At 34.2% G+C, this 21,155-nt stretch overlaps 4 non-coding genes across 4 annotated transcripts in view; all 4 read left to right on the forward strand.

The window, feature by feature from the left end:
- Positions 1 to 3,565, forward strand: part of LOC119558968 — a 3,971-nt gene extending 406 nt beyond the window's left edge. Inside the window, exon 1 of the ribosomal RNA XR_005220554.1 lies at positions 1 to 3,565. This exon is cut by the window's left edge and continues 406 nt beyond it. This is a non-coding gene — a ribosomal RNA (large subunit ribosomal RNA).
- Positions 3,566 to 9,545: 5,980 nt separating this feature from the next.
- LOC119558966 lies at positions 9,546 to 11,539 on the forward strand. Its single transcript, XR_005220552.1, has one exon. It is a non-coding gene; the product is annotated as a small subunit ribosomal RNA (ribosomal RNA).
- Positions 11,540 to 12,198: 659 nt separating this feature from the next.
- Positions 12,199 to 12,377, forward strand: LOC119558964. The gene has a single exon (XR_005220551.1). It is a non-coding gene; the product is annotated as a 5.8S ribosomal RNA (ribosomal RNA).
- A 401-nt stretch (positions 12,378 to 12,778) lies between these two features.
- LOC119558962 lies at positions 12,779 to 16,749 on the forward strand. The gene has a single exon (XR_005220550.1). It is a non-coding gene; the product is annotated as a large subunit ribosomal RNA (ribosomal RNA).
- The last annotated feature ends 4,406 nt before the right edge of the window (positions 16,750 to 21,155 follow it).

The following is a 21,155-nucleotide window of genomic DNA, read 5'->3' on the forward strand; positions in this document are numbered from 1 at the left end:
AACAGTACGTGAAACTGCTTAGAGGTTAAGCCCGATGAACCTGAATATCCGTTATGGAAAATTCATCATTAAAATTGTAATATTTAAACAATATTATGATAATAGTGTGCATTTTTTCCATATAAGGACATTGTAATCTATTAGCATACAAAATTTATCATAAAATATAACTTATAGTTTATTCAAATTAATTTGCTTGCATTTTAACACAGAATAAATGTTATTAATTTGATAAAGTGCTGATAGATTTATATGAATACAGTGCGTTAATTTTTCGGAATTATATAATGGCATAATTATCATTGATTTTTGTGTTTATTATATGCACTTGTATGATTAACAATGCGAAAGATTCAGGATACCTTCGGGACCCGTCTTGAAACACGGACCAAGGAGTCTAACATATGTGCAAGTTATTGGGATATAAACCTAATAGCGTAATTAACTTGACTAATAATGGGATTAGTTTTTTAACTATTTATAGCTAATTAACACAATCCCGGGGCGTTCTATATAGTTATGTATAATGATATTTATATTATTTATGCCTCTAACTGGAACGTACCTTGAGCATATATGCTGTGACCCGAAAGATGGTGAACTATACTTGATCAGGTTGAAGTCAGGGGAAACCCTGATGGAAGACCGAAACAGTTCTGACGTGCAAATCGATTGTCAGAATTGAGTATAGGGGCGAAAGACCAATCGAACCATCTAGTAGCTGGTTCCTTCCGAAGTTTCCCTCAGGATAGCTGGTGCATTTTAATGTTATATAAAATAATCTTATCTGGTAAAGCGAATGATTAGAGGCCTTAGGGTCGAAACGATCTTAACCTATTCTCAAACTTTAAATGGGTAAGAACCTTAACTTTCTTGATATGAAGTTCAAGGTTATGATATAATGTGCCCAGTGGGCCACTTTTGGTAAGCAGAACTGGCGCTGTGGGATGAACCAAACGTAATGTTACGGTGCCCAAATTAACAACTCATGCAGATACCATGAAAGGCGTTGGTTGCTTAAAACAGCAGGACGGTGATCATGGAAGTCGAAATCCGCTAAGGAGTGTGTAACAACTCACCTGCCGAAGCAACTAGCCCTTAAAATGGATGGCGCTTAAGTTGTATACCTATACATTACCGCTAAAGTAGATGATTTATATTACTTGTGATATAAATTTTGAAACTTTAGTGAGTAGGAAGGTACAATGGTATGCGTAGAAGTGTTTGGCGTAAGCCTGCATGGAGCTGCCATTGGTACAGATCTTGGTGGTAGTAGCAAATAATCGAATGAGACCTTGGAGGACTGAAGTGGAGAAGGGTTTCGTGTGAACAGTGGTTGATCACGAGTTAGTCGGTCCTAAGTTCAAGGCGAAAGCCGAAAATTTTCAAGTAAAACACAAATGCCATACAAATATAATTATATTATATAAATCAAGCTAATTAATATACTTGAATAATTTTGAACGAAAGGGAATACGGTTCCAATTCCGTAACCTGTTGAGTATCCGTTTGTTATTAAATATGGGCCTCGTGCTCATCCTGGCAACAGGAACGACCATAAAGAAGCCGTCGAGAGATATCGGAAGAGTTTTCTTTTCTGTTTTATAGCCGTACTACCATGGAAGTCTTTCGCAGAGAGATATGGTAGATGGGCTAGAAGAGCATGACATATACTGTTGTGTCGATATTTTCTCCTCGGACCTTGAAAATTTATGGTGGGGACACGCAAACTTCTCAACAGGCCGTACCAATATCCGCAGCTGGTCTCCAAGGTGAAGAGTCTCTAGTCGATAGAATAATGTAGGTAAGGGAAGTCGGCAAATTAGATCCGTAACTTCGGGATAAGGATTGGCTCTGAAGATTGAGATAGTCGGGCTTGATTGGGAAACAATAACATGGTTTATGTGCTCGTTCTGGGTAAATAGAGTGTCTGGCATTTATGTTGGTCACTTGTTCCCCGGATAGTTTAGTTACGTAGCCAATTGTGGAACTTTCTTGCTAAAATTTTTAAGAATACTAATTGGGTTAAACCAATTAGTTCTTATTAATTATAACGATTATCAATTAACAATCAATTCAGAACTGGCACGGACTTGGGGAATCCGACTGTCTAATTAAAACAAAGCATTGTGATGGCCCTAGCGGGTGTTGACACAATGTGATTTCTGCCCAGTGCTCTGAATGTCAAAGTGAAGAAATTCAAGTAAGCGCGGGTCAACGGCGGGAGTAACTATGACTCTCTTAAGGTAGCCAAATGCCTCGTCATCTAATTAGTGACGCGCATGAATGGATTAACGAGATTCCTACTGTCCCTATCTACTATCTAGCGAAACCACAGCCAAGGGAACGGGCTTGGAATAATTAGCGGGGAAAGAAGACCCTTTTGAGCTTGACTCTAATCTGGCAGTGTAAGGAGACATAAGAGGTGTAGAATAAGTGGGAGATATTAGACTTCGGTTTGGTATCGCCAATGAAATACCACTACTCTTATTGTTTCCTTACTTACTTGATTAAATGGAACGTGTATCATTTCCTAGCCATTATACGGATATATTTATTATATCTTATGGTATTGGGTTTTGATGCAAGCTTCTTGATCAAAGTATCACGAGTTTGTTATATAATCGCAAACAAATTCTTTAATAAAACGGTGCATTTATGTATTTTTGATTTGAAAATTTGGTATAACTCCAATTACTCAGGTATGATCCAATTCAAGGACATTGCCAGGTAGGGAGTTTGACTGGGGCGGTACATCTCTCAAATAATAACGGAGGTGTCCCAAGGCCAGCTCAGTGCGGACAGAAACCACACATAGAGCAAAAGGGCAAATGCTGACTTGATCTCGGTGTTCAGTACACACAGGGACAGCAAAAGCTCGGCCTATCGATCCTTTTGGTTTAAAGAGTTTTTAACAAGAGGTGTCAGAAAAGTTACCATAGGGATAACTGGCTTGTGGCGGCCAAGCGTTCATAGCGACGTCGCTTTTTGATCCTTCGATGTCGGCTCTTCCTATCATTGTGAAGCAAAATTCACCAAGCGTTGGATTGTTCACCCATGCAAGGGAACGTGAGCTGGGTTTAGACCGTCGTGAGACAGGTTAGTTTTACCCTACTAATGACAAAACGTTGTTGCGACAGCATTCCTGCGTAGTACGAGAGGAACCGCAGGTACGGACCAATGGCACAATACTTGTTCGAGCGAACAGTGGTATGACGCTACGTCCGTTGGATTATGCCTGAACGCCTCTAAGGTCGTATCCGTGCTGGACTGCAATGATAAATAAGGGGCAATTTGCATTGTATGGCTTCTAAACCATTTAAAGTTTATAATTTACTTTATAAACGACAATGGATGTGATGCCAATGTAATTTGTAACATAGTAAATTGGGAGGATCTTTGATCACCTGATGCCGCGCTAGTTACATATAAAAGCATTATTTAATACAATGACAAAGCCTAGAATCAATTGTAAACGACTTTTGTAACAGGCAAGGTGTTGTAAGTGGTTGAGCAGCTGCCATACTGCGATCCACTGAAGCTTATCCTTTGCTTGATGATTCGATAATAAAGATGTTGCAAGCGGGCATAATCATTATGCTTGCTTGCAGCATCGCACGCCACTTTGTTTGTGGTGTGTAAGGTAGGGAAGAAGAAATATAAAAGACCTAAATTGGAAACATCAATATATAAGTAAATATTGAACAAACAAAATGTATCGTCATCTTATTAGTGACGCGATGATAAAGTGGCAAACATATTCCATGTATAAATATTCCTATGGTATTAAAATTCAAGTAAAGAGGACATATATAAAAGTTTGTATATATGGTTCATTCAATGGTAGCAGCGGTTGGTTGGTTGGTGTCTGCTCCTCTTATTGTTCAAAACTTATGTTATGGTAGCAAGTCTATATCGTCATATTATTAGTGACGCGAAAAAGTAGTGGCAAAACATATTCCATGTATAAATAAATATTCCTATGGTATTGAAATTCAAGTAAAGAGGCCATTCAAGTAAAGAGGACTTATATAAATATAAGTATATATAATGGTAGCAGCGCGGTTGGTTGGTTGGTGTGTCTGCTCCTCTTATTGTTCAAAACTTATGTTATGGTAGCAAGACTGTATCGTCATATTATTAGTGACGCGAAAAAGTAGTGGCAAAACATATTCCATGTATAAATATTCCTATGGTATTGAAATTCAACTAAAGAGGACATATAAAATTACTATCAATGGTAGCAGTGGTTGGTTGGTTGGTGGTTGGTTGGCGGCTGCTCCTATTATTGTTCAAGACTTATGTTATGGTAGCAAGTCTGTATCGTCATATTAATTATTAGTGACGCGAAAAAGTAGTGGAAATCATATTCCATGTATAAATAGATTCCTATGGTAATGAAATTTTCAAGTAAAGAGAGGACCATTCAAGTAAGAGGACATATAAAAAGTAAGTATATGTTCCTCCAATGGTAGCAGTGGTTGGTTGGTTGGCGGCTGATCCTCTTATTGTTCAAAACTTATTTTATCAATATGAGTTTGGCAATACAATAAAGAAGACCAATCTAATCCATATAAAACTAAATGTATTATATGGATATGCTTAGGAAACCCATATATTCATAAAAAAAAATTATGTATAGAAAATTATACATATATCTTTTATATAAATGAATCGTATGGATATCGCCTTATGGTAGGTATAATAACTTTTTAAGGCATAATAATGTATAATATAGAAAATATACATTGAAATATAAATGCATTTTTATAGATATGGCGGCATATAAGTGCCATATACACAAGAATAAATAATAGAATTTACCAATATATAATTAAAATGAGATATATAAACCTAGTGAGGGGCTGCACTAGTATATGAATCGTATGGATATGGCTTATAGGTATAATACCTATAAGGCATAATAATGTATAATATAATAAATATAAATTAAGATATGAATGAATTATATAAATATGGCATAGAAATGCCATATACATACATAAGAATAAATGGTAGAATTTACCCATATATCACTGAAACACGATATATAAACCTAATGATAGCTGGCACTAGTACTGTAAACATGCACGCAATAGTGCGTGGGGTAAAAAACTACTATAGGGAGGTGGTCGTTGGCGGGCCCCTCCTCGTATTGGTCAAAACTTATGTTATGCATATGAATTTGTCAATACTATATAGAACGCCAAGCATATCCATATAAACTATGGATATGCATAGAAATCCATACAAAAGTAAAAAAAAATTATGTATAGAAAAATATACATATATTTATATAAGTGAATCGTATGGATATGGCTTATAGGTATAATACCTATAAGGCATAATAATGTATAACAAGTAAATATACATTGAAATGTGAATGCATTGTATGGATATGGCATATAAATGCCATATATATAGAAATAAATTGTATATCAATGATATAACAATTATAAACCTAGTGAGGGGCGGCACTAGTGAATGAATCGTATGGATATGGCTTATAGGTATAATACCTATAAGGCATAATAATGTATAATATAATAAATATACATTAAGATATGAATGGATTGTATAAATATGGCATAGAAATGCCATATACATAAGAATAAATGGTAGAATTTACCCATATATCACTGAAACACGATATATAAACCTAGTGATAGCTGGCACTAGTACTGTAAACAGGCACGCAATAGTGCGTGGGGTAAAAAACTACTATAGGGAGGTGGTCGTTGGCGGGCCCCTCCTCGTATTGGTCAAAACTTATGTTATGCATATGAATTTGTCAATACTATATAGAACGCCAAGCATATCCATATAAACTATGGATATGCATAGAAATCCATACAAAAGTAAAAAAAAATTATGTATAGAAAAATATACATATATTTATATAAGTGAATCGTATGGATATGGCTTATAGGTATAATACCTATAAGGCATAATAATGTATAACAAGTAAATATACATTGAAATGTGAATGCATTGTATGGATATGGCATATAAATGCCATATATATAGAAATAAATTGTATATCAATGATATAACAATTATAAACCTAGTGAGGGGCGGCACTAGTGAATGAATCGTATGGATATGGCTTATAGGTATAATACCTATAAGGCATAATAATGTATAATATAATAAATATACATTAAGATATGAATGGATTGTATAAATATGGCATAGAAATGCCATATACATAAGAATAAATGGTAGAATTTACCCATATATCACTGAAACACGATATATAAACCTAGTGATAGCTGGCACTAGTACTGTAAACAGGCACGCAATAGTGCGTGGGGTAAAAAACTACTATAGGGAGGTGGTCGTTGGCGGGCCCCTCCTCGTATTGGTCAAAACTTATGTTATGCATATGAATTTGTCAATACTATATAGAACGCCAAGCATATCCATATAAACTATGGATATGCATAGAAAACCATACAAAAGTAAAAAAAAATTATGTATAGAAAAATATACATATATTTATATAAGTGAATCGTATGGATATGGCTTATAGGTATAATACCTATAAGGCATAATAATGTATAACAAGTAAATATACATTGAAATGTGAATGCATTGTATGGATATGGCATATAAATGCCATATATATAGAAATAAATTGTATATCAATGATATAACAATTATAAACCTAGTGAGGGGCGGCACTAGTGAATGAATCGTATGGATATGGCTTATAGGTATAATACCTATAAGGCATAATAATGTATAATATAATAAATATACATTAAGATATGAATGGATTGTATAAATATGGCATAGAAATGCCATATACATAAGAATAAATGGTAGAATTTACCCATATATCACTGAAACACGATATATAAACCTAGTGATAGCTGGCACTAGTACTGTAAACAGGCACGCAATAGTGCGTGGGGTAAAAAACTACTATAGGGAGGTGGTCGTTGGCGGGCCCCTCCTCGTATTGGTCAAAACTTATGTTATGCATATGAATTTGTCAATACTATATAGAACGCCAAGCATATCCATATAAACTATGGATATGCATAGAAATCCATACAAAAGTAAAAAAAAATTATGTATAGAAAAAATATACATATATTTATATAAGTGAATCGTATGGATATGGCTTATAGGTATAATACCTATAAGGCATAATAATGTATAACAAGTAAATATACATTGAAATGTGAATGCATTGTATGGATATGGCATATAAATGCCATATATATAGAAATAAATTGTATATCAATGATATAACAATTATAAACCTAGTGAGGGGCGGCACTAGTGAATGAATCGTATGGATATGGCTTATAGGTATAATACCTATAAGGCATAATAATGTATAATATAATAAATATACATTAAGATATGAATGGATTGTATAAATATGGCATAGAAATGCCATATACATAAGAATAAATGGTAGAATTTACCCATATATCACTGAAACACGATATATAAACCTAGTGATAGCTGGCACTAGTACTGTAAACAGGCACGCAATAGTGCGTGGGGTAAAAAACTACTATAGGGAGGTGGTCGTTGGCGGGCCCCTCCTCGTATTGGTCAAAACTTATGTTATGCATATGAATTTGTCAATACTATATAGAACGCCAAGCATATCCATATAAACTATGGATATGCATAGAAATCCATACAAAAATAAAAAAAATTATGTATAGAAAAATATACATATATTTATATAAGTGAATCGTATGGATATGGCTTATAGGTATAATACCTATAAGGCATAATAATGTATAACAAGTAAATATACATTGAAATGTGAATGCATTGTATGGATATGGCATATAAATGCCATATATATAGAAATAAATTGTATATCAATGATATAACAATTATAAACCTAGTGAGGGGCGGCACTAGTGAATGAATCGTATGGATATGGCTTATAGGTATAATACCTATAAGGCATAATAATGTATAATATAATAAATATACATTAAGATATGAATGGATTGTATAAATATGGCATAGAAATGCCATATACATAAGAATAAATGGTAGAATTTACCCATATATCACTGAAACATGATATATAAACCTAGTGATAGCTGGCACTAGTACTGTAAACAGGCACGCAGTAGTGCGTGGGGTAAAAAACTACTATAGGGAGGTGGTCGTTGGCGGGCCCCTCCTCGTATTGGTCAAAACTTATGTTATGCGTAAACATATGATTTTGTCAATACTATAAAGAAAACTTGTTTTGTACATACAAAACTAAATGAATTATATGGATATTGAAAAATAAATGGCATTATATCCATATAATGAAAATATACTTGTATTCTCTTATTATAAGAGAGAATACCGTATAGTTGGTTGGCAAAGACAATTGAAAATACCCGAATTGCAGATGATGGGTTCAAAAACTACTATAGGGTGGTGTAGCAAATAATATGAAGATGATATATCCATATAATGGATATACACTAGTATTCTCTTATTATAATAGAGAATACCATATAAATGGTTGGCAAAGACAATTGAAAATACCCGAATTGAAGTTGACGGGTTCAAAAACTATTATAGGGTGATGTAGCAAATAAAATAATGAAGATATATCCATATAATGGAATTATATGTGTATTCTCTTATTATATGAGAGAGTACCAAACGGTTGATTGGCAAAGACAATTGAAAATACCCGAATTAAAGATATTGGGTCCAAAAACTACTATAGGATGGTCAATGGGCCGGCCATCTACTATTGACGTGACAAAATACTGTCTGTCGGTAGAGAAGATATTAATCCGTCAAATTTGTTTCTTTATTCATTTATGAATATGAGACTTGGCTCCACGGTTAATATTTTAAGCCCAAAGATAATAATGTTGAAACAAAGGCCAAGGTTTCTATTATACATAGAATAACAAATTGTTTCCGAACTTTATCGTTAATCCAAATAAATAATTACAATTGAGGCAGGCTAATAATGATATATATTTTGTATTGATAATCTTGATATATATGTATATTGGTCTGCCATTATCACATACTGAGTTATGTGATAATTCCCTGCGGGGATAAATTAAAAGAGGTGTCCCTATATTAAAAGAAAATAATATATATATATATTATTTTTTCTAACGTACATATCATATATGCGCTCGGTTTTATATTATATATTACCAAAGAGTCTTATATGAATATATACAGATAAATTTTAAATTTATCATCAAAATACAAATGATTTAATTCAATATTTTATATTGGTTAAACAAAAATTGTACATGTGTGGATACAATAATGACGTATGTCGAACAAAAAAGATATTTTAGAATGAAATATGCAAATATAAAGAAAATTATTACGTATTACGAAAAAAAATATTGTGTTTTTAACATCAATAATTAAAAAACTTGTTATTATTAGTGGCGGAACAAGTATATATTGTGAAAACAACAAACGTATACGAATGCTATATAAAAATGGCCGTATTCGATAGAAAACAATCTATAAAATTTATATTGCTAATTTCTATTCAAAAATATGAATGAAATATGAATAAAAACATTATTCTGGTTGATCCTGCCAGTAGTTATATGCTTGTCTCAAAGATTAAGCCATGCATGTCTAAGTACACACGAATTAAAAGTGAAACCGCAAAAGGCTCATTATATCAGTTATGGTTCCTTAGATCGTTAACAGTTACTTGGATAACTGTGGTAATTCTAGAGCTAATACATGCAATTAAAACATGAACCTTATGGGACATGTGCTTTTATTAGGCTAAAACCAAGCGATCGCAAGATCGTTATATTGGTTGAACTCTAGATAACATGCAGATCGTATGGTCTTGTACCGACGACAGATCTTTCAAATGTCTGCCCTATCAACTTTTGATGGTAGTATCTAGGACTACCATGGTTGCAACGGGTAACGGGGAATCAGGGTTCGATTCCGGAGAGGGAGCCTGAGAAACGGCTACCACATCTAAGGAAGGCAGCAGGCGCGTAAATTACCCACTCCCAGCTCGGGGAGGTAGTGACGAAAAATAACAATACAGGACTCATATCCGAGGCCCTGTAATTGGAATGAGTACACTTTAAATCCTTTAACAAGGACCAATTGGAGGGCAAGTCTGGTGCCAGCAGCCGCGGTAATTCCAGCTCCAATAGCGTATATTAAAGTTGTTGCGGTTAAAACGTTCGTAGTTGAACTTGTGCTTCATACGGGTAGTACAACTTACAATTGTGGTTAGTACTATACCTTTATGTATGTAAGCGTATTACCGGTGGAGTTCTTACATGTGCTTAGATACTTGTATTTTTTCATATGTTCCTCCTATTTAAAAACCTGCATTAGTGCTCTTAAACGAGTGTTATTGTGGGCCGGTACAATTACTTTGAACAAATTAGAGTGCTTAAAGCAGGCTTCAAATGCCTGAATATTCTGTGCATGGGATAATGAAATAAGACCTCTGTTCTGCTTTCATTGGTTTTCAGATCAAGAGGTAATGATTAATAGAAGCAGTTTGGGGCATTAGTATTACGACGCGAGAGGTGAAATTCTTGGACCGTCGTAAGACTAACTTAAGCGAAAGCATTTGCCAAAGATGTTTTCATTAATCAAGAACGAAAGTTAGAGGTTCGAAGGCGATCAGATACCGCCCTAGTTCTAACCATAAACGATGCCAGCTAGCAATTGGGTGTAGCTACTTTTATGGCTCTCTCAGTCGCTTCCCGGGAAACCAAAGCTTTTGGGCTCCGGGGGAAGTATGGTTGCAAAGCTGAAACTTAAAGGAATTGACGGAAGGGCACCACCAGGAGTGGAGCCTGCGGCTTAATTTGACTCAACACGGGAAAACTTACCAGGTCCGAACATAAGTGTGTAAGACAGATTGATAGCTCTTTCTCGAATCTATGGGTGGTGGTGCATGGCCGTTCTTAGTTCGTGGAGTGATTTGTCTGGTTAATTCCGATAACGAACGAGACTCAAATATATTAAATAGATATCTTCAGGATTATGGTGTTGAAGCTTATATAGCCTTCATTCATGGTGGCAGTAAAATGTTTATTGTGTTTGAATGTGTTTATATAAGTGGAGCCGTACCTGTTGGTTTGTCCCATTATAAGGACACTAGCTTCTTAAATGGACAAATTGCGTCTAGCAATAATGAGATTGAGCAATAACAGGTCTGTGATGCCCTTAGATGTCCTGGGCTGCACGCGCGCTACAATGAAAGTATCAACGTGTATTTCCTAGACCGAGAGGTCCGGGTAAACCGCTGAACCACTTTCATGCTTGGGATTGTGAACTGAAACTGTTCACATGAACTTGGAATTCCCAGTAAGTGTGAGTCATTAACTCGCATTGATTACGTCCCTGCCCTTTGTACACACCGCCCGTCGCTACTACCGATTGAATTATTTAGTGAGGTCTCCGGACGTGATCACTGTGACGCCTTGTGTGTTACGGTTGTTTCGCAAAAGTTGACCGAACTTGATTATTTAGAGGAAGTAAAAGTCGTAACAAGGTTTCCGTAGGTGAACCTGCGGAAGGATCATTATTGTTTAATATCCTTACCGTTAATAAAAAAATTTGTTTTTATTATAATAATATAATATATTATAGTAATACAAATAAAATATAAATTGCCAAAAATATGATCTTTTATAGATCAAATATAAAATTTCGAACAAGCAAATCGAAATAATAATTGTAATAATAAATATATTATTGCATTAAATAAGAGATAAATAAATAAGCAAAAGCAAACAAATAACAAATTCGAACAAGCAAATCGAAATTATTAAATTTATTTAATATTATTATTATATTGTATATTAAATGCAATTAATTAATAAAACACTGTGTGTATATGGACCATAATATACACGCGTTGCGATATGTATTGTTCATCTCAGTTATGCGCATACATTGGATAATGCAACAACCTAAAATGTACAATGTTGTACCTGATTATTACAGGTTAATGTTTTATATAAATTTCAATATATATCGCTAAAAAAAAGTATTAATACCGTAAATGCCATTTAAAAAATACTTGATATATTATTGGTTATATGAAACTAAGACATTTCGCAGCATTCGTTTTAGGTATAAAAATCAATTTATTGAAGGAATTGATATATGCCAGTAAAATGGTGTATTTTTAATTTCTTTCAATAAAAACATATATGACAAAATTACCAAACCAATATATAAAACTCTAAGCGGTGGATCACTCGGCTCATGGGTCGATGAAGAACGCAGCAAACTGTGCGTCATCGTGTGAACTGCAGGACACATGAACATCGACATTTTGAACGCATATCGCAGTCCATGCTGTTATGTACTTTAATTAATTTTATAGTGCTGCTTGGACTACATATGGTTGAGGGTTGTAAGACTATGCTAATTAAGTTGTTTATATAAATTTTATAATGAAATTTTATAAGCATATGGTATATTATTGGATAATAATAATTTAATTATTATATTATTCATAATATTAACAAATATATGAAAAACATTATCTCACATTAGTAAATAATTTGAATGTGAAAAACGAAGAGAAATATTTTCTTTTTCAATCAAATAATACTGAGAAATGTCTAGCATAAAAAATTTATCTAGAATTGTCTCTTATTAAAGATTAGTAAATAGAAAGCCGTTGACAATATTATTATTCTTCGTTGATTCGTTAGACCAAACAAATGCCATACAAATATATAAAATATATAACGAATTTAATAAAATGTTTTATCATTATATATAAAGAATTAATTGCAAAAAAAGTTATACACAACCTCAACTCATATGGGACTACCCCCTGAATTTAAGCATATTAATTAGGGGAGGAAAAGAAACTAACCAGGATTTTCTTAGTAGCGGCGAGCGAAAAGAAATCAGTTCAGCACTAAGTCACTTTGTCTATATGGCAAATGTGAGATGCAGTGTATGGAGCGTCAATATTCTAGTATGAGAAATTAACGATTTAAGTCCTTCTTAAATGAGGCCATTTACCCATAGAGGGTGCCAGGCCCGTATAACGTTAATGATTACTAGATGATGTTTCCAAAGAGTCGTGTTGCTTGATAGTGCAGCACTAAGTGGGTGGTAAACTCCATCTAAAACTAAATATAACCATGAGACCGATAGTAAACAAGTACCGTGAGGGAAAGTTGAAAAGAACTCTGAATAGAGAGTTAAACAGTACGTGAAACTGCTTAGAGGTTAAGCCCGATGAACCTGAATATCCGTTATGGAAAATTCATCATTAAAATTGTAATATTTAAACAATATTATGATAATAGTGTGCATTTTTTCCATATAAGGACATTGTAATCTATTAGCATACAAAATTTATCATAAAATATAACTTATAGTTTATTCAAATTAATTTGCTTGCATTTTAACACAGAATAAATGTTATTAATTTGATAAAGTGCTGATAGATTTATATGAATACAGTGCGTTAATTTTTCGGAATTATATAATGGCATAATTATCATTGATTTTTGTGTTTATTATATGCACTTGTATGATTAACAATGCGAAAGATTCAGGATACCTTCGGGACCCGTCTTGAAACACGGACCAAGGAGTCTAACATATGTGCAAGTTATTGGGATATAAACCTAATAGCGTAATTAACTTGACTAATAATGGGATTAGTTTTTTAACTATTTATAGCTAATTAACACAATCCCGGGGCGTTCTATATAGTTATGTATAATGATATTTATATTATTTATGCCTCTAACTGGAACGTACCTTGAGCATATATGCTGTGACCCGAAAGATGGTGAACTATACTTGATCAGGTTGAAGTCAGGGGAAACCCTGATGGAAGACCGAAACAGTTCTGACGTGCAAATCGATTGTCAGAATTGAGTATAGGGGCGAAAGACCAATCGAACCATCTAGTAGCTGGTTCCTTCCGAAGTTTCCCTCAGGATAGCTGGTGCATTTTAATGTTATATAAAATAATCTTATCTGGTAAAGCGAATGATTAGAGGCCTTAGGGTCGAAACGATCTTAACCTATTCTCAAACTTTAAATGGGTAAGAACCTTAACTTTCTTGATATGAAGTTCAAGGTTATGATATAATGTGCCCAGTGGGCCACTTTTGGTAAGCAGAACTGGCGCTGTGGGATGAACCAAACGTAATGTTACGGTGCCCAAATTAACAACTCATGCAGATACCATGAAAGGCGTTGGTTGCTTAAAACAGCAGGACGGTGATCATGGAAGTCGAAATCCGCTAAGGAGTGTGTAACAACTCACCTGCCGAAGCAACTAGCCCTTAAAATGGATGGCGCTTAAGTTGTATACCTATACATTACCGCTAAAGTAGATGATTTATATTACTTGTGATATAAATTTTGAAACTTTAGTGAGTAGGAAGGTACAATGGTATGCGTAGAAGTGTTTGGCGTAAGCCTGCATGGAGCTGCCATTGGTACAGATCTTGGTGGTAGTAGCAAATAATCGAATGAGACCTTGGAGGACTGAAGTGGAGAAGGGTTTCGTGTGAACAGTGGTTGATCACGAGTTAGTCGGTCCTAAGTTCAAGGCGAAAGCCGAAAATTTTCAAGTAAAACACAAATGCCATACAAATATAATTATATTATATAAATCAAGCTAATTAATATACTTGAATAATTTTGAACGAAAGGGAATACGGTTCCAATTCCGTAACCTGTTGAGTATCCGTTTGTTATTAAATATGGGCCTCGTGCTCATCCTGGCAACAGGAACGACCATAAAGAAGCCGTCGAGAGATATCGGAAGAGTTTTCTTTTCTGTTTTATAGCCGTACTACCATGGAAGTCTTTCGCAGAGAGATATGGTAGATGGGCTAGAAGAGCATGACATATACTGTTGTGTCGATATTTTCTCCTCGGACCTTGAAAATTTATGGTGGGGACACGCAAACTTCTCAACAGGCCGTACCAATATCCGCAGCTGGTCTCCAAGGTGAAGAGTCTCTAGTCGATAGAATAATGTAGGTAAGGGAAGTCGGCAAATTAGATCCGTAACTTCGGGATAAGGATTGGCTCTGAAGATTGAGATAGTCGGGCTTGATTGGGAAACAATAACATGGTTTATGTGCTCGTTCTGGGTAAATAGAGTGTCTGGCATTTATGTTGGTCACTTGTTCCCCGGATAGTTTAGTTACGTAGCCAATTGTGGAACTTTCTTGCTAAAATTTTTAAGAATACTAATTGGGTTAAACCAATTAGTTCTTATTAATTATAACGATTATCAATTAACAATCAATTCAGAACTGGCACGGACTTGGGGAATCCGACTGTCTAATTAAAACAAAGCATTGTGATGGCCCTAGCGGGTGTTGACACAATGTGATTTCTGCCCAGTGCTCTGAATGTCAAAGTGAAGAAATTCAAGTAAGCGCGGGTCAACGGCGGGAGTAACTATGACTCTCTTAAGGTAGCCAAATGCCTCGTCATCTAATTAGTGACGCGCATGAATGGATTAACGAGATTCCTACTGTCCCTATCTACTATCTAGCGAAACCCAAGCCAAGGGAACGGGCTTGGAATAATTAGCGGGGAAAGAAGACCCTTTTGAGCTTGACTCTAATCTGGCAGTGTAAGGAGACATAAGAGGTGTAGAATAAGTGGGAGATATTAGACTTCGGTTTGGTATCGCCAATGAAATACCACTACTCTTATTGTTTCCTTACTTACTTGATTAAATGGAACGTGTATCATTTCCTAGCCATTATACGGATATATTTATTATATCTTATGGTATTGGGTTTTGATGCAAGCTTCTTGATCAAAGTATCACGAGTTTGTTATATAATCGCAAACAAATTCTTTAATAAAACGGTGCATTTATGTATTTTTGATTTGAAAATTTGGTATAACTCCAATTACTCAGGTATGATCCAATTCAAGGACATTGCCAGGTAGGGAGTTTGACTGGGGCGGTACATCTCTCAAATAATAACGGAGGTGTCCCAAGGCCAGCTCAGTGCGGACAGAAACCACACATAGAGCAAAAGGGCAAATGCTGACTTGATCTCGGTGTTCAGTACACACAGGGACAGCAAAAGCTCGGCCTATCGATCCTTTTGGTTTAAAGAGTTTTTAACAAGAGGTGTCAGAAAAGTTACCATAGGGATAACTGGCTTGTGGCGGCCAAGCGTTCATAGCGACGTCGCTTTTTGATCCTTCGATGTCGGCTCTTCCTATCATTGTGAAGCAAAATTCACCAAGCGTTGGATTGTTCACCCATGCAAGGGAACGTGAGCTGGGTTTAGACCGTCGTGAGACAGGTTAGTTTTACCCTACTAATGACAAAACGTTGTTGCGACAGCATTCCTGCGTAGTACGAGAGGAACCGCAGGTACGGACCAATGGCACAATACTTGTTCGAGCGAACAGTGGTATGACGCTACGTCCGTTGGATTATGCCTGAACGCCTCTAAGGTCGTATCCGTGCTGGACTGCAATGATAAATAAGGGGCAATTTGCATTGTATGGCTTCTAAACCATTTAAAGTTTATAATTTACTTTATAAACGACAATGGATGTGATGCCAATGTAATTTGTAACATAGTAAATTGGGAGGATCTTTGATCACCTGATGCCGCGCTAGTTACATATAAAAGCATTATTTAATACAATGACAAAGCCTAGAATCAATTGTAAACGACTTTTGTAACAGGCAAGGTGTTGTAAGTGGTTGAGCAGCTGCCATACTGCGATCCACTGAAGCTTATCCTTTGCTTGATGATTCGATAATAAAGATGTTGCAAGCGGGCATAATCATTATGCTTGCTTGCAGCATCGCACGCCACTTTGTTTGTGGTGTGTAAGGTAGGGAAGAAGAAATATAAAAGACCTAAATTGGAAACATCAATATATAAGTAAATATTGAACAAACAAAATGTATCGTCATCTTATTAGTGACGCGATGATAAAGTGGCAAACATATTCCATGTATAAATATTCCTATGGTATTAAAATTCAAGTAAAGAGGACATATATAAAAGTTTGTATATATGGTTCATTCAATGGTAGCAGCGGTTGGTTGGTTGGTGTCTGCTCCTCTTATTGTTCAAAACTTATGTTATGGTAGCAAGTCTATATCGTCATATTATTAGTGACGCGAAAAAGTAGTGGCAAAACATATTCCATGTATAAATAAATATTCCTATGGTATTGAAATTCAAGTAAAGAGGCCATTCAAGTAAAGAGGACTTATATAAATATAAGTATATATAATGGTAGCAGCGCGGTTGGTTGGTTGGTGTGTCTGCTCCTCTTATTGTTCAAAACTTATGTTATGGTAGCAAGACTGTATCGTCATATTATTAGTGACGCGAAAAAGTAGTGGCAAAACATATTCCATGTATAAATATTCCTATGGTATTGAAATTCAACTAAAGAGGACATATAAAATTACTATCAATGGTAGCAGTGGTTGGTTGGTTGGTGGTTGGTTGGCGGCTGCTCCTATTATTGTTCAAGACTTATGTTATGGTAGCAAGTCTGTATCGTCATATTAATTATTAGTGACGCGAAAAAGTAGTGGAAATCATATTCCATGTATAAATAGATTCCTATGGTAATGAAATTTTCAAGTAAAGAGAGGACCATTCAAGTAAGAGGACATATAAAAAGTAAGTATATGTTCCTCCAATGGTAGCAGTGGTTGGTTGGTTGGCGGCTGATCCTCTTATTGTTCAAAACTTATTTTATCAATATGAGTTTGGCAATACAATAAAGAAGACCAATCTAATCCATATAAAACTAAATGTATTATATGGATATGCTTAGGAAACCCATATATTCATAAAAAAAAATTATGTATAGAAAATTATACATATATCTTTTATATAAATGAATCGTATGGATATCGCCTTATGGTAGGTATAATAACTTTTTAAGGCATAATAATGTATAATATAGAAAATATACATTGAAATATAAATGCATTTTTATAGATATGGCGGCATATAAGTGCCATATACACAAGAATAAATAATAGAATTTACCAATATATAATTAAAATGAGATATATAAACCTAGTGAGGGGCTGCACTAGTATATGAATCGTATGGATATGGCTTATAGGTATAATACCTATAAGGCATAATAATGTATAATATAATAAATATAAATTAAGATATGAATGAATTATATAAATATGGCATAGAAATGCCATATACATACATAAGAATAAATGGTAGAATTTACCCATATATCACTGAAACACGATATATAAACCTAATGATAGCTGGCACTAGTACTGTAAACATGCACGCAATAGTGCGTGGGGTAAAAAACTACTATAGGGAGGTGGTCGTTGGCGGGCCCCTCCTCGTATTGGTCAAAACTTATGTTATGCATATGAATTTGTCAATACTATATAGAACGCCAAGCATATCCATATAAACTATGGATATGCATAGAAATCCATACAAAAGTAAAAAAAAATTATGTATAGAAAAATATACATATATTTATATAAGTGAATCGTATGGATATGGCTTATAGGTATAATACCTATAAGGCATAATAATGTATAACAAGTAAATATACATTGAAATGTGAATGCATTGTATGGATATGGCATATAAATGCCATATATATAGAAATAAATTGTATATCAATGATATAACAATTATAAACCTAGTGAGGGGCGGCACTAGTGAATGAATCGTATGGATATGGCTTATAGGTATAATACCTATAAGGCATAATAATGTATAATATAATAAATATACATTAAGATATGAATGGATTGTATAAATATGGCATAGAAATGCCATATACATAAGAATAAATGGTAGAATTTACCCATATATCACTGAAACACGATATATAAACCTAGTGATAGCTGGCACTAGTACTGTAAACAGGCACGCAATAGTGCGTGGGGTAAAAAACTACTATAGGGAGGTGGTCGTTGGCGGGCCCCTCCTCGTATTGGTCAAAACTTATGTTATGCATATGAATTTGTCAATACTATATAGAACGCCAAGCATATCCATATAAACTATGGATATGCATAGAAATCCATACAAAAGTAAAAAAAAATTATGTATAGAAAAATATACATATATTTATATAAGTGAATCGTATGGATATGGCTTATAGGTATAATACCTATAAGGCATAATAATGTATAACAAGTAAATATACATTGAAATGTGAATGCATTGTATGGATATGGCATATAAATGCCATATATATAGAAATAAATTGTATATCAATGATATAACAATTATAAACCTAGTGAGGGGCGGCACTAGTGAATGAATCGTATGGATATGGCTTATAGGTATAATACCTATAAGGCATAATAATGTATAATATAATAAATATACATTAAGATATGAATGGATTGTATAAATATGGCATAGAAATGCCATATACATAAGAATAAATGGTAGAATTTACCCATATATCACTGAAACACGATATATAAACCTAGTGATAGCTGGCACTAGTACTGTAAACAGGCACGCAATAGTGCGTGGGGTAAAAAACTACTATAGGGAGGTGGTCGTTGGCGGGCCCCTCCTCGTATTGGTCAAAACTTATGTTATGCATATGAATTTGTCAATACTATATAGAACGCCAAGCATATCCATATAAACTATGGATATGCATAGAAAACCATACAAAAGTAAAAAAAAATTATGTATAGAAAAATATACATATATTTATATAAGTGAATCGTATGGATATGGCTTATAGGTATAATACCTATAAGGCATAATAATGTATAACAAGTAAATATACATTGAAATGTGAATGCATTGTATGGATATGGCATATAAATGCCATATATATAGAAATAAATTGTATATCAATGATATAACAATTATAAACCTAGTGAGGGGCGGCACTAGTGAATGAATCGTATGGATATGGCTTATAGGTATAATACCTATAAGGCATAATAATGTATAATATAATAAATATACATTAAGATATGAATGGATTGTATAAATATGGCATAGAAATGCCATATACATAAGAATAAATGGTAGAATTTACCCATATATCACTGAAACACGATATATAAACCTAGTGATAGCTGGCACTAGTACTGTAAACAGGCACGCAATAGTGCGTGGGGTAAAAAACTACTATAGGGAGGTGGTCGTTGGCGGGCCCCTCCTCGTATTGGTCAAAACTTATGTTATGCATATGAATTTGTCAATACTATATAGAACGCCAAGCATATCCATATAAACTATGGATATGCATAGAAAACCATACAAAAGTAAAAAAAAATTATGTATAGAAAAATATACATATATTTATATAAGTGAATCGTATGGATATGGCTTATAGGTATAATACCTATAAGGCATAATAATGTATAACAAGTAAATATACATTGAAATGTGAATGCATTGTATGGATATGGCATATAAATGCCATATATATAGAAATAAATTGTATATCAATGATATAACAATTATAAACCTAGTGAGGGGCGGCACTAGTGAATGAATCGTATGGATATGGCTTATAGGTATAATACCTATAAGGCATAATAATGTATAATATAATAAATATACATTAAGATATGAATGGATTGTATAAATATGGCATAGAAATGCCATATACATAAGAATAAATGGTAGAATTTACCCATATATCACTGAAACACGATATATAAACCTAGTGATAGCTGGCACTAGTACTGTAAACAGGCACGCAATAGTGCGTGGGGTAAAAAACTACTATAGGGAGGTGGTCGTTGGCGGGCCCCTCCTCGTATTGGTCAAAACTTATGTTATGCATATGAATTTGTCAATACTATATAGAACGCCAAGCATATCCATATAAACTATGGATATGCATAGAAAATCCATACAAAAGTAAAAAAAAATTATGTATAGAAAAAATATACATATATTTATATAAGTGAATCGTATGGATATGGCTTATAGGTATAATACCTATAAGGCATAATAATGTATAACAAGTAAATATACATTGAAATGTGAATGCATTGTATGGATATGGCATATAAATGCCATATATATAGAAATAAATTGTATATCAATGATATAACAATTATAAACCTAGTGAGGGGCGGCACTAGTGAATGAATCGTATGGATATGGCTTATAGGTATAATACCTATAAGGCATAATAATGTATAATATAATAAATATACA

Source organism: Drosophila subpulchrella, unplaced genomic scaffold (assembly GCF_014743375.2).
Source record: "Drosophila subpulchrella strain 33 F10 #4 breed RU33 unplaced genomic scaffold, RU_Dsub_v1.1 Primary Assembly Seq152, whole genome shotgun sequence".
NCBI lineage: Eukaryota > Metazoa > Arthropoda > Insecta > Diptera > Drosophilidae > Drosophila > Drosophila subpulchrella.